Below are 13,267 nucleotides of genomic sequence, written 5' to 3' on the forward strand. Positions count from 1 at the left end.
GCTGATGAGGTGGTAGGAAGAGACCAGATGGTGAAGGACCTCGTAAGCCATGTTTATTGCTGTTATTAAAAGTGCCAGGAAAATCAAAGTGCAAGAGAAAGTGGACGTAATCAACAGGACAAGATTTCTGAAAAGGCCAACATGAGATTCAGAGCCTAGATGAAAGGTTAAGTCTTAGACAAGTGAAGGAAAAAATCTCACATAGTAGCCATAAAAACAGAAAAAAAAGGCAGATCTGAGTACATATATGATTGTAGATATTACCAGGAAATAAAGGAAATTTATGTCAAAACCCTTCTATTTTCTCAGTGAAGCTGATGAGGTTACCTGCTGTGGATGAAACAGGGTATGGCGTGATGGGATGGCATGATGAGCTAGAAGGTCTGCTATAGCTGCATTGGAGAATGGGAAACAGAACTAAGCAGGAAGCATTGCCGATTTTCTTGGACAGAGTTGAGGGCCTAGTTAAGATTACAAACCAGAAGTTTAAATGTATCATCTTTATAATTTTATATCTTTCCTTTTCTAGATGTGTTCAATAAGCCTGGAATAGGACCAGAGGAGGTAGATAACTGGGTTCTGCAAGGTTTAGAATTCTGCTAGACTTTGTAAAAATATGGCCAGGATCTAGCATATATAGGCAGAAGAGTTATCTAAGTGATGGGCCATATAATTTAATCTGAAAGGGATGACTGAGATAGGCATGTGTGTGTGTGTGTGTGTGTGTGTGTGTGTGTGTGTGTGTGTGTGTAAAGAGAAAATAAAAAGGTCAAGGAAATGCAGTTTGAAAAATAAATATTTAAAAAAATTATCAAAATGAGAGAGATGGAAGGATGGGAGATTGTGGTCAGAGAGTAGGTGTTTTCAGAAGTGGAGTCATTCTGAGTAATGACCAGGTCCATAGACTGGCCACAGGAGTTAGGACGAAAGTTATGATGAGGACCTGGGAACCCATACTGCTGTTCATGACCCCTGAAGTTGTCCAGAATCTTGAGACCAAAGGGGAGACCACCATCCAGAAAGAAGTCAGTTATCCATGAAGGAAGGGAAAGTGACTGAGAGCTCAGTAGAAGAAACAGTGAGGGGCGCAGATTACCCAGGACTCCTCCGAGGAGGTACGTGGCTGTTAGCTGTTGTTAGTGGTACATGTGGACACTGCAGCGGAGTTCAAGGTGATCGACATGTTTGCCCACTCCACTGCCCAACCTGAGGAGCACAACTGTGGGAACGTGAGTGTTTTACACTTCAGAGGGAAAGGGGGATGCTTGGGGAGAACTGTGTTTTCTCTGTTGAAATTGCTTCTTTCTAAATTTAATCAAATAATTTCTGTTTTCATGTCTATTAATTCCTTCCTCTCTTCTTTTCAGGGTATTCGTTTGGCTATTTTCTAGCTACTAAATTGAATTTATTTTTGCTACGTATTCTTTCCTCAGAAATACACTAAACACCAGGGATCCTCTAAGAACTGCATTGGCTGCAATCCAGGTAAAGATGTGTTCTGTTCACATAACACCTACATGCAAAGGATCATAATTTAAGGTTCAGTTTTCTTTTTGACTCCAAAATTTTTAAGAAGATTGTTCCTTTTCCCCAGTGGTTAGCGTTTAGTAAATTATTATTAGTTCCATTTCATTTTTAATTTCTGAGAATGTGGCCTTTATACTTCCTTCTTTGGAGAATTGATTCAGGTTGTGGGGGGTGGGTGTTTGGTTTTTTGGGTTTTTTTTTTTTTTTGGTACATAGTATTTAATCGATTTTGAAAAGCCATGTGAGTGTTGAAAAAATGTTTGTTCTCTTTTCTTTGGGTACAACATTCAAAGGAAGCTTGTCCATTGTGTTACTCAAAATCTCTATGTACAACATTACATTTGGTCCACAGAAATTGTCACTTTCCAAGACTTATAGATTGATGTCTCCTACAGAGACTGTGGTTTTGTCAGATAGTCCTCATATTTATAACAGTTTTTGCTTTGTTTTAATGTAAGTTCAGTATATAAAAGTTTGTAACTATTATATCTTCTTGGAAAATTTCACCTTTTTTTATCTATACTATTGAAAATAGCACTTTACATTTCCTTTAATTATTTAGGCCTTGAATTCTATTTTTCCAAATATTAATATTGCCATCCCATTTACCTAACATTTCTTTAACCATTCTTTTATTTTCAACTTTTGTGTGTCATTTTTTTGTGTGTCTCTTACAAAAGAATCTATAACTTTGGTTCACTTTCTAACCTTACCATTTTATTTTTCTTATTTGTTCTTTATTTCTTATCTTCTTAACCTTTGCTGGATTAATCGAATCTTCTGTTGTTTTTCCTCTTTTCCCTCTACCAGTTTGGCAGATCTATAAATCAGTTAGAATTCAGTTCAGCTGCATGGAATAGAAACTCCAAAGTAAACAGCTTAGAGACATGATGCTTTTTTCATTTTTATTTTTATTTTTCAACCAAGAAAAGAAGTCTAGAGAAAGTGAGTCTAGGACTGATCTGGAGGCTCCACTGGCCTCAGGAATCCAGCCCCCTTTTCTCTTATTGCTCCACCATTCTTAGAACATAACTCTCATTTCTGCAGCTACTAGGGCTTTAGCCATCGTGTCTGATTTCCAAGCAGCAGGAAGAAAGAAGGGAGAAAGGGCACAAAGGCCATGTGTTGGCTGAGTCAGTTCTTTTGAAGAAGCCTTTCCCGACATTTCACACAGCACTTCCATTTTCATTTAGTAATGCGGCCACTACTTACTGCCAGAGCAGCTAGGAAATATTGTCTTTTAACTAGACACATTACCTTCCTAAATGAAATCAGAATTCTATTACTAAGGAAGAAAGCCACAATGGATGTTGAGTAGGTAAATAACACGCTGTCACAATCTACAAACTATAACCATTCTACTAGTAAATATATTTAAATTTTTAACAAACCTATTTAAATCTATTCTTCTATCAGCATCAACAATTAATATCCATGACTTTCCCTCCCAAAAGATGAGGCCTGTATCGTATATAATTTTATGCATAATTTATCCATCTTTCCCATTCTGCCTCCCAAAATTTTAATAAAATATTTATAATTTTATTTTAGACATTGTTAATTTCTGTTGTTAATATGTAATATAGTAATATTTTATACTTGTTATGTTATTAAAATATCTATATAATATATAATAAAATAGTCGTCAACATAATAGAGACTATACTTCTATTTTAAGAATCATTTCTTAATAATTGTATTGACCACAGTGATAAGAATCTTTTACATTTAATGATACACTGGTTCTCTACTTACCACTCTTTCTTGTTACATCCTGTTCTCCTTTTTTGAAATTTTATCTTTGGTAGACCAATTTTTCCCAAAAAGGAGTGATATACTTTCATAGCTCTTAATTTTGCCCTCACAATATTTAACTAGCTTCAGAACTCTAGCTTCAAAACATGGCAAGCACTGTCTGATCCACTGTCCGTTAGCTTTGTGTGCAGCAGGAAAGACACCTGGTGCTAATCCTTTGGGAGAGACTTTTTTCACCATAAAGTAGTAAGATTTTTCTTTGCCCTCGAAACTCAGAAATTTCACCTAAGTTTGTTTAGATGTGGCTGTCTTCCTACATTACTCCTACTGAGCCCTCAGTGGGCACTTGGGATCTAAAGTCCTGAGTACGTTTTACCCTCAGGGAAATTTCCTTCTATTATTTGATGTTTTATCTCTCTTCTGTTTTCTTCTCTTTAACTCCTCTTAAATGAATATTTGTCCTCTTAGACATATCCTCTAATCCTCTATATCTCTTAACTTTAGTCTCATAAAGTCTATTGTCTTTTTGCTTAACGTTATCAAGAAAAATATATCTTAATTTCCAAAGCACTGGTTTATTCGTTAGCCATGTACTTTCAGTTATTCAGCCCTCCTATTATTGCTTTTTTTTATCTTTTAAAACCATAAATCTTTCTTGTTTAGTTATTGGCTCTTCTTCATGGAAACATACCCTAGTTCTGTGGATTTAATATCACCTCAATGTTTTCTAAGTGATTATACTTTTTGTATGATATGGAAAAAAAAAGTTGTTTCAAGGTGAATCGGTTATCCTGTATATTCACCCTGGTTCTTTTTTTTTTTTTCAAATTGTTCATTTTCTTCAACTATTTGGTAATTCTTTTTGTTTTAAATGCGGTACAATTAGGACTTTCTCTCATGGCACTTTGTAAATCTATGTTTTTCTGGCATAAGTTTCTACCATTCTCTATGTTTCTGTTTCCACGATAACTTCTTTCTTCTCCTGGAAGGCCTAAAGGGGCAAATAGGATGAGAATGCTGACAGAAGTGTTTCCCATTAAGGTATATGGGTTAATGGAAGTGCAGCCAGCAGTCAAGCTGGTGTCTCCTCTTAAAGAATAATCTCTCTTTTGTTTTCTCCTCTGTAACCATCTGGGCCTGGAGTTCCTGCAGGTCCTGGCCCACTCCTCTCTTCGTTCACCCCAAGGCGAAATGTTCAGCCAGTCACTATGTAAACAAGAGGGGTAGAGAGAAGAATCACTAACCTGGATATTCCAGAATAGTCATTTGCTTATTTACCTTAAAGATCATCCCCTTGGTCAGTTTCTCCTCAAGCTTATTTATTCCTAGCTTCGAGGCTCCCCAGGGTTTCTGAAGGAAGAGCAGCTCTCATTTCTGCAGGAGGCCTCTCCTGCTTTTGTTTCTGCATGAGTTTCTGTATCACTTGGTCCCAAGTACTTTTTTTGTCTTTTAGCTTTTTAACCAGAAAAGTATTTGGTGCTAATTCATTCAGCAAATATTTACGAAAGCCCTGGAGATACAGTAGTGAACTTTTCAAAATTGAAGGAGGCTAAAGAGATATGAAGACCAAATATCACGCATGGCCCTAGATTCAATCCTGGAAAGAAGTCAAGGCATAAAAAAAAAAAAAATTTTTGTTGATATTGTTTTGTTGTTTGTTTGTTTTGCTACAAGAGATATGCTTAGAACAATGACATTATTCGAATGTGGATTAGATGGTAGTATTGTATCAGTGTTAATTTTCTGATTTTGATGGGCATACTATGGTTATTTAGAAGAATGTCCTTATTTTTAGGAAACACACACTATTTAATTAGGGGTAATTGGGTCTCATTTCTCAAATAGCTATTTGGGTAAAAGGTATACAGAAGTTATTTGTATAAGTTTGTGAAGTACAAAAGTATTTCAAAATAAAAAATTAACTTTTTTTTTAAGAATATGGCAAAGAATGATTAAGATATCATCTTTCCTACTGATAAATCTGAGAGTAGAGAATAAGGCTCATATCTTTATGAAAGAAATATTCAACCAGTGGATCCCAGAATTAAACATAGTTGCCCATCTACTCACACTGAACTGTAGATAAAAAACATAATCCTGTTTTTAATTTTTAGGTCTATATATGTATATATATGTTTGTAAACTGGTGGGAAAAGATTTGAAAAGATACATAGAAAATTAAAGTGGCTTCGAAAAGAGAGAGAATTTTAATAGAGTAAAAAGGAACTTTCACTTGTCTATATCATCTGAATTTTTACATGCCTTTGAATTTTTAAATAATTAAAATGAAAAAATATACTCTATTAAGATAAGCATATGGCTGTATGCTCATTATCGTTGAAAAATATTACAATATAACATCTATTGAAAAAAGCAATATATTATATAACATGACAAAATTCTTTTGAATGTATTTATGTTCTATGTATGCAACTGAATGTTTGAATGAGAACTTTTTGTCTTTATGTTGGCAAAAATCCCCAAGAAGAAAAACTAAATAATAGGTACCAAAGACTCTCACTTCTAAGGCAAGATGCTATAACACCTATGTAGGTCATAAATAGTCCAAGGGGTTCTGCCATCGCCCACCACCCATCTCCAGAGTCTATGAGAGAAACTGGAGAATTCATGGAGCATGTAGAGCCCTGGTGTTGCAGATTCATTTGGAGAGAAGTGTCAGCATGCCAGAGAGGAAGAGCACACTTCTCCACTTTACATTAAGCTAAATGAGAGGGACGGCAAGAGAACATTTAGGGAGCGTGTCACATGTCCTCTGGATTTGAAGAAATGGGAACTGATATCAGCCTTTCTCCTGAAAACTCCAAAAAGAGGAAGCTGTCCCCATCATACCTCTCTGCACAATGAAATAAAAAAGGGCTGTATTAATTATGGCCAATGTATCCAGAAACTGATGTATCAAATGTTGCACAAGTTTTCTATCAGCCAGTGATAGGTTCCCCTTGGGAGGAAGCCTTACTAGGTCACCTTAAGATAGACTCTACCTGGAGGACACCCCATAAAGTGAGAGCAATGAGATGTAGTCAGGGACACAGCAGGGAGCATTGGCAGCCAAGCCAAAGGTACTGCAGGTGAGAGACCTTCAGTGATGCAGGGAGGCAGACTGCAAGAAGAAATCATACGCAGGATCAGCTACATCCAGGGGTACCAACACCTGATTAAAACTGTGCCCATCCCGTAAAACCTTTTCTCCTGTATCTCTCCTCCACTCTATTCTAACTCTAGAAGAGTCAGATGCAGGCTCATGGATAGGGAAGGAGTAAAGGACCAGGTGGTAAAAGAGAGATTAAATTTGCCCATGCCTCCCCTAGATGCATGCTTCTCAGCCACAATAGTCTCTAAGGAAAGGAAAAGGTCTTAAATGGATGAAAGTTTAGAGGTTTAATATTATATTCAACTGGACTTTTTATTGACTGACAGTGTTCGAAATAGTATAAAAATTGTTCGCAATTTCATCCAGGGGTAGGAAGAATGGTTTTACAGAGCAGGTTTTCAAAGATAGTGGTGAGGAAAATAGTAAGTTTCTCTTCTTTCCTTCCTCATTCAGTACACCATATAACAGGGGCAGTGATTCCACGGCCACTCCAGCACATAGGAAATTTCTCAACATCTCTGCACAGTTACACTTGGCCCAGAGGTAAGGATTTCTCTTCAGGCTCAGCCTTATCTTAGTTATGTACGTATATTACCTTCTGCTCAGGACGCTTTGAGAGTCCAAGATTGTTGGAGGACAGCTGTCTACAGGGTCAGTGGCATGGGAGGGTCCACATGCAAAGGCTGGCTCAGCACTGGGTTGTGACAGGCTACTTCCAAGGTCCTGAACATGAAAGGTCCTTGACACGTCAGCCAAGGACTCTGATCCTTTGTCTTCTCCAACTCGACTCCAACCCCTCCTTCTCTCCTCCAGCCTTGGCTTGTTTGTTCTCTGGGAGAGGAAACTCTAACAAGTGTGCATCTGTATCTTTCTGTCTTGAACTTAAATAGGGATTTAAATTTTTGTATTTGCTTCAATATAAATGAGGGAGGGGGGAAACCGAAGTAGTCCTTGAGGTACTGGTAAGAGAACTAAAGGAGATAAAGCCCTGACATATATATGTGCACACATTCCCAGAAAAAAAAAAAACTGAGAAGTTTAACAACAGGTCTGGATGGTAACATTCCAAGTAATTTTTCTTATTCTCTTTTTTTCTTTTTCTTTTTTTTTTTTTTGCTAAAATTACCATAATACATATATATATGAAATATATTTTGAAACATATCTGGATGCGTAAGCAAGAAAACATTAACAGTGTTTATCTGCAGGCTCTTTTCCATCAGCATTTAAATATAGTCAAGCCTCTCTCTTTTTGCAGAAAATCCTCCCTTAACACCAAACCCCTGAACACACAGATCTGTCACCATCCAGGCCAAACTTCTTGAAAGTGTCTCTAATCACTGTCCTCACTTCTTCATTTCCCACTGACCCCTTTATCACCTCACCAGAAAAACACCAGCCTCTAATTTTCCCCTTCTTGGCTGAACTTCAAAGGTCAGATGTCTTTCTCATGTTGACTCCTGCAGTGTCAGGGAAGCCAGATGGTCTACTAAACACCAGCTAGGGCATGGCCCTCACTGGATACCCAGGGAATTCCTGAGGTTTAAAGTATCTTTTCAATCAAGACTAAGAACTATTCTCTTGCTTGGATGACATATGATTGAGATTGTAATTTTTGCTTTTGGAAAACCCATAAGGAGAAAAACTCAAGCCACAAGGTCCAAAGCAGAGAGAACAAATCAAATATTAAAACTATGACTGAATCCCTTAATAGTTGGGCAGAAGCTAGAAGAACATGCATTAAATAACATGCATCTTTTAAGACAAATAAACCAAAACAGCCCATATCCAAATGAGGAATAAGAGATGTTGAGATTGAGAGTGATTGAGAGAGGAAGAACAGTAGAGAGGTTAGAGTGTGAACTCTGGAAACAGGTGACCCAGATTCAATGCTGTCTTTGATACCTATTAACCTGGATAACTTACATGGCAGCTCTTGCTTTAGTCTCCCAATTTATAAAAAATACAGGTGTTCACAGGATTAGGTAAGAAAATAACTGCAACACTCCTAGCACAGTATCTGATACAAACTAATGTTAATATTTTTGTCACCACTTTAGTGTCAACCCAAAATTCTCTCCTGAATTCCCTACCTGAATTCCCTATATATTGAACTGCCTGAATGATATCTTGCATAACACCCAGCCAGCTCAATAAAATATTTTGGAAACCAAATTTATTATTTCAACCCACTCTCCAGCCTGTGCCTCCTCTAGGTTTCAAAAAGAAAAAAATTTTAATGATAGATTTGTTTTCTTAATTTTGTTTATCTTTGTATAAATTCAGATATTTTAAATGAACATGTATATGAAAAGTAGTAAATACTTTTATGTGTGAAAAAGAAACTAGTCAGCAAAATTAAATTTATAAAAGAAATATCGAATAAGGAGTAAAGGATTGTTTTTCTGAAGGGACATTAGAGCAGAATCCAGATAAACGAATGTAGGAGTAAATGGAGAGATGAGCAAGATAATACAAGTGTGTAGAAGTGTGAGTAAAAAGTTAAAAAGTGACAGGAGGTAGAAGAGCACACAGAATTAAAAGAGATTTCTCTATAAGAAAGAAATAAAATAATGATTGTGGGCTGAGGGGAAACCGCTATGAGAGGAATAAGTTCAAAATTTTGCAGAAGAATATGGGAGTAAAATCGAGGATTTGGAACAATATTTTATTTTCTGAGACTGAGGAGTGGGGTGAGAGCGAAGGTAAGGGGAGAAGGAGAAAGTATCGTAACAGTTGCCACTAAGTATGTATGTGGGGGGATTGCAAAACGTTATTTCCCAATAATTGGACACCCAAATGAAATGACCTCAAAGGAATGCAGATGGAGATTCTGAACCAACTGCCGAAGATTTTGATGAACCGACCAACCAAGAAGTCAATGGGTTATAACAATTTAACACAAGAGGAACCCCAAGCCCTAACCAGAACCCCAGATGGATTGGTTTAAGTGAGGTCTGGAAATTTGTTCACCTCTTGTCAGATGACTTTGTGCTTCCAAAAACACAGACTCTGCTTCCAAAAGAGGAGCAGCAGCAGCAGCAGCAGCAGCAGCTAATTGTCTATCTTACTGGTATTCACTGAAATAGAGAAAAAAAAAATAGACCTGAGTTCCACGGGTCAAAAATCTCTGACATAAGAGTGTGGAATAGATCATCCATACAGATTTTTTTTTTTAAGTCAAGAAGGATAGGTCAGTACTTCGAGTGGAAAGAAAACTGTGAGCAGGGTGCCCTAGGCATGGCCAGGGTGCCCAGAATTCTGTCTTGCCTGCCTTTCCTGCCTTCCTGACTTACTAGCTGATGTCCTAGCAAAACTCTGCACTAACTATTCTGAAATATAAGCCTGGACAAAGAATTGGGACCTCAGGCTGTAGTCCTTCACCCCGAGTCCTGTGGAATAGGCTCTTTTCCCATTGGTGCCTCATCAGTCTGTCTCTCCCAGGAATGAGAGGAAGCCTGCTAATTGTGTTACACACAGATTCAGGTACAAGTGGCACAGGCAAGTAAGGTACACATGGACACAAGTATATATTACATACACAGTGAGCACTGATTATTGTCAGCTGTCCCTGAGAACCCTTAGAGGAAAGGAGAAAACCATATGACAACTTTTTAAGCACCACCATCACTCCCAGGGATGTGCTATCATCTCTCGCTTCAACCACCAGGGTCTATATTTTCCTGTCACTAAAACAGGGAAGTGTATCACCTTAAACCCACATTTCAGTCCATCCAGCACAGTTCTTCTGGAGACTGGGAAGCAGGACCTCACCTTCAGTGCAATGATTCGCCCATCCTCAACCCTGTCTGCTCTCTTCCAGACACGAGAGCCTTGAATGGGATCTCTTCCACCCTCCAGTTCTGTCCTAATTCCCAGAGACCTTGGGAACCTGTGACTGCTGAAACCCTTAAGACAAATTACAATGTTCTGTCATGAAGCCAAACCTGAAGTAGTGGGTGTTTCTCAGGATCTCCCTTTTACTGCCTCTTCCTCTCCACATGAATCTCTACCTCTGGGCCCCACATATGTTTCCATCGGCCCATGTCTCTCTCACTCACTTTATCCATTTGCCTCTCTTCCTATCTCTCTCTGCATGTGTCTCGGTCTCTTTGTATGTTTCTGCCCATCCACACTTCCTGACACTCACCCCCACCCCAAACCCTGTTTATGTTTCATCTCCTGGTTCATTCAAACATTTCCTGTTTTGATCACACACATTCATTCCCAAATCTTCCTGAGAGAAGCCTGAGAGAATCCTTCTCAGGGACTTCCTCCTTGACCAAGAGTGACATCATCCAGATGACACAAGGACCCTGCTCTGCCGTTTTCTTCCTCTCTCTATGTCTCAACCACCACCACCATCACTATCCCAGAAATATCCATTGATCCACCCTTTATTGCCTGAGTGAACTTACTTTGCTCTTTGCCAGGTGTCATCCAGGCCTCAAGGCCAGCACTAACCTGGTATTTACCTTGGCATTCCCACAGCCCTATGGTTCACTGTGGCCAAGGTCAGAGCAGCACTGGGCTGGGAGGGTGGACAGTAGTAGAGACATGGGTGGGGAGTAACAGATGTTTCTTCCAAGTCATCTAGGTCTCTAGGGCCAGGCGTCTCCTCTAACAGAATGCCACCCCAGAGACTAGGGAGGCAGGGAACATGGGCAACCCACATGATAGGCCTCCTTCTGGTCCAATCCTGACATGCAGGCTCTTCTGGGCCATGGAGGCTCCTCCTTTAGGCGTCATCTCCAGCCTGCTCTTTGGGAGATCTTCCCCCAAGTCTGGCTGCGAAATGGGGTCCCATCTCCCAGCCACCCCTTTCTTTGCTACCACCAAAATCCTTTATTTTACAGATTTTATTGAATGAACAAATACAAGTAAAGCTAAGAATGAGGAAATTCACTACAGTTCCAGAGTTTTCTAGAATGGTCAGAGGTACCATAGTTTCTGCATCATAGTTCCTGAGCCATTGCCAGCTGAAGCCACAGTGGATGAAAACCTCTGTCCTCAAGAAAACCACCCCCATGTCCACAGTTCCTATCACCACAAAATCCAGAAGTCTCTTCCTGAAAGAAGAAGGAGAAGGGAGAGGAGGAAAGGAAAAAGTTGCCACATACTGAGAACCTACTCCGGTCAGATATTACACTGATTATCTCATTTAAGTAGCACAACAACACTGATGAGATGGGTGTGTTTCTTATATGTTATAAATGAAGAGACTGAGATGTTAAAGGTTAGATGACTTAGCCATGGACAAATAAATTTCAAGTATTACCAAGCATTATCTCCCCTTAAACATGTCCCTGACCTCCCACAGTTTAACATACCTATAGGACCCTAATCATACTTTAGCATATAATATAATATCTAATATTTATTGAGTACTTACTATGTGCCTGGTACTTTGGTGTTTTACACACATTATTTTATTGCACTTTTAGAAATAAACCTTTAGAAGAAGATGCTACTATGATCCACATTTTACCTATAAGCACAAAAAGATTAAGTAAATTTTCTAAGATTATCCAGCTAGTAGGTGGTAGAGCCAGGATGCAGACCTACATGGTCTGAATAGCTTACCACCAGTCACGCAAGTGGGACCATGATCATGGGTTTTCTTGTCTGTCTCCACCACAGGACCATGACTTGTGAAGTCAAGAAATGACTCTTTTTTTCTCTCTCTCTGAATGCCCAAGACCAAGACAATGTCTGGCAGATAGTAGAAGCTCAACAATTTTACACTACTTGTGAAAGAAACACAGGAGGAAGAAAGGGAGTCTGCAACCATGTACCTCTTGGTCTCAAGTGCATCTCTTACAGCCCCTGCTACCTTGACTATGTGGGTAATGCCCTTCTCAGTGAGCTTTCTGGTGGATGGGGACATGTACACACACCCGCACACACTGGCTTGAGTATCAAGTAAGAAAGGCCCAGCAGACCCCATGGTAGCTAAGTGGATGAAAACCTCTGTCCACGTGCACGCCTTCAGGCCCAGCACAAACCCTTTTGGGAAGCCCTGAGATGGAATGTATTCTAGGTCTATGTTACACAGAACGATGTTTTCCTAGCTGGATGACCCAGATCCCTAGTGGTCCATGAGAGTGGTAATATATAGCTATTAACTATTTGCAGTCTTTCAACAACTCTAATAATAACTATATATGTAACTAATAAGAATACATAGAAAGAGAAGAAAATGGCATACATGATAGAGGCTCTGTTCCTCTCTCTGGCAACCAAATCAAAGTTGTGATGGAAACAAGGAGCGGCAGCAGTGAAAAATCACCTGGGATCTTGACAAACAAGTCATACAACTAGGAAGAAATCCAAGAAAGCACCCTGCAATGGCAGAAAGTAGGATGGGGTGAGGATGCGGGGCTGCATGGTCTCCAGCAGCTAAGTGAGATAGAGGCTGCGGCAATGGCAGACTCCTCTTAAAGGGGCCGCATCTGCGAGCATTTCGCAGTAACGGACCTGCTTGCTCGGAGCACCAGTGCCCATTCGGCTGAGCGTAGGGAGCACCAGGAACTTACAGAGAGACATTGTCTTACTGATGGCCAAAGCGAGACTTGCTCTGTACAGAACTGCCAGCGGTACCCATTGTTCCCTGTTGAGCCTTCCCCCTCCCAGTGCGTGGACACAGTGCCACCATAGCTGTCATCAGACTGGATAACAGAGGACGCTCCGCCCAGAGGATTCCCTGAAACCCCGCCTATTCCAACTCAGGCCCCACCCAAGTCACATCCAGGTATATCCTCAGTGAGTCAGGTGCTCCTTGCTGAGCAGCACCTAGATTCACACTTGAGGCAGCTGGCCTTTTGAGGCAGCTATAAGCACAGCATCTATGGATTGCTTGCTGAATCTTAACAG

This window comes from Pteropus alecto, unplaced genomic scaffold (genome assembly GCF_000325575.1).
Source record: "Pteropus alecto unplaced genomic scaffold, ASM32557v1 scaffold220, whole genome shotgun sequence".
Taxonomy (NCBI): Eukaryota; Metazoa; Chordata; class Mammalia; order Chiroptera; family Pteropodidae; genus Pteropus; species Pteropus alecto.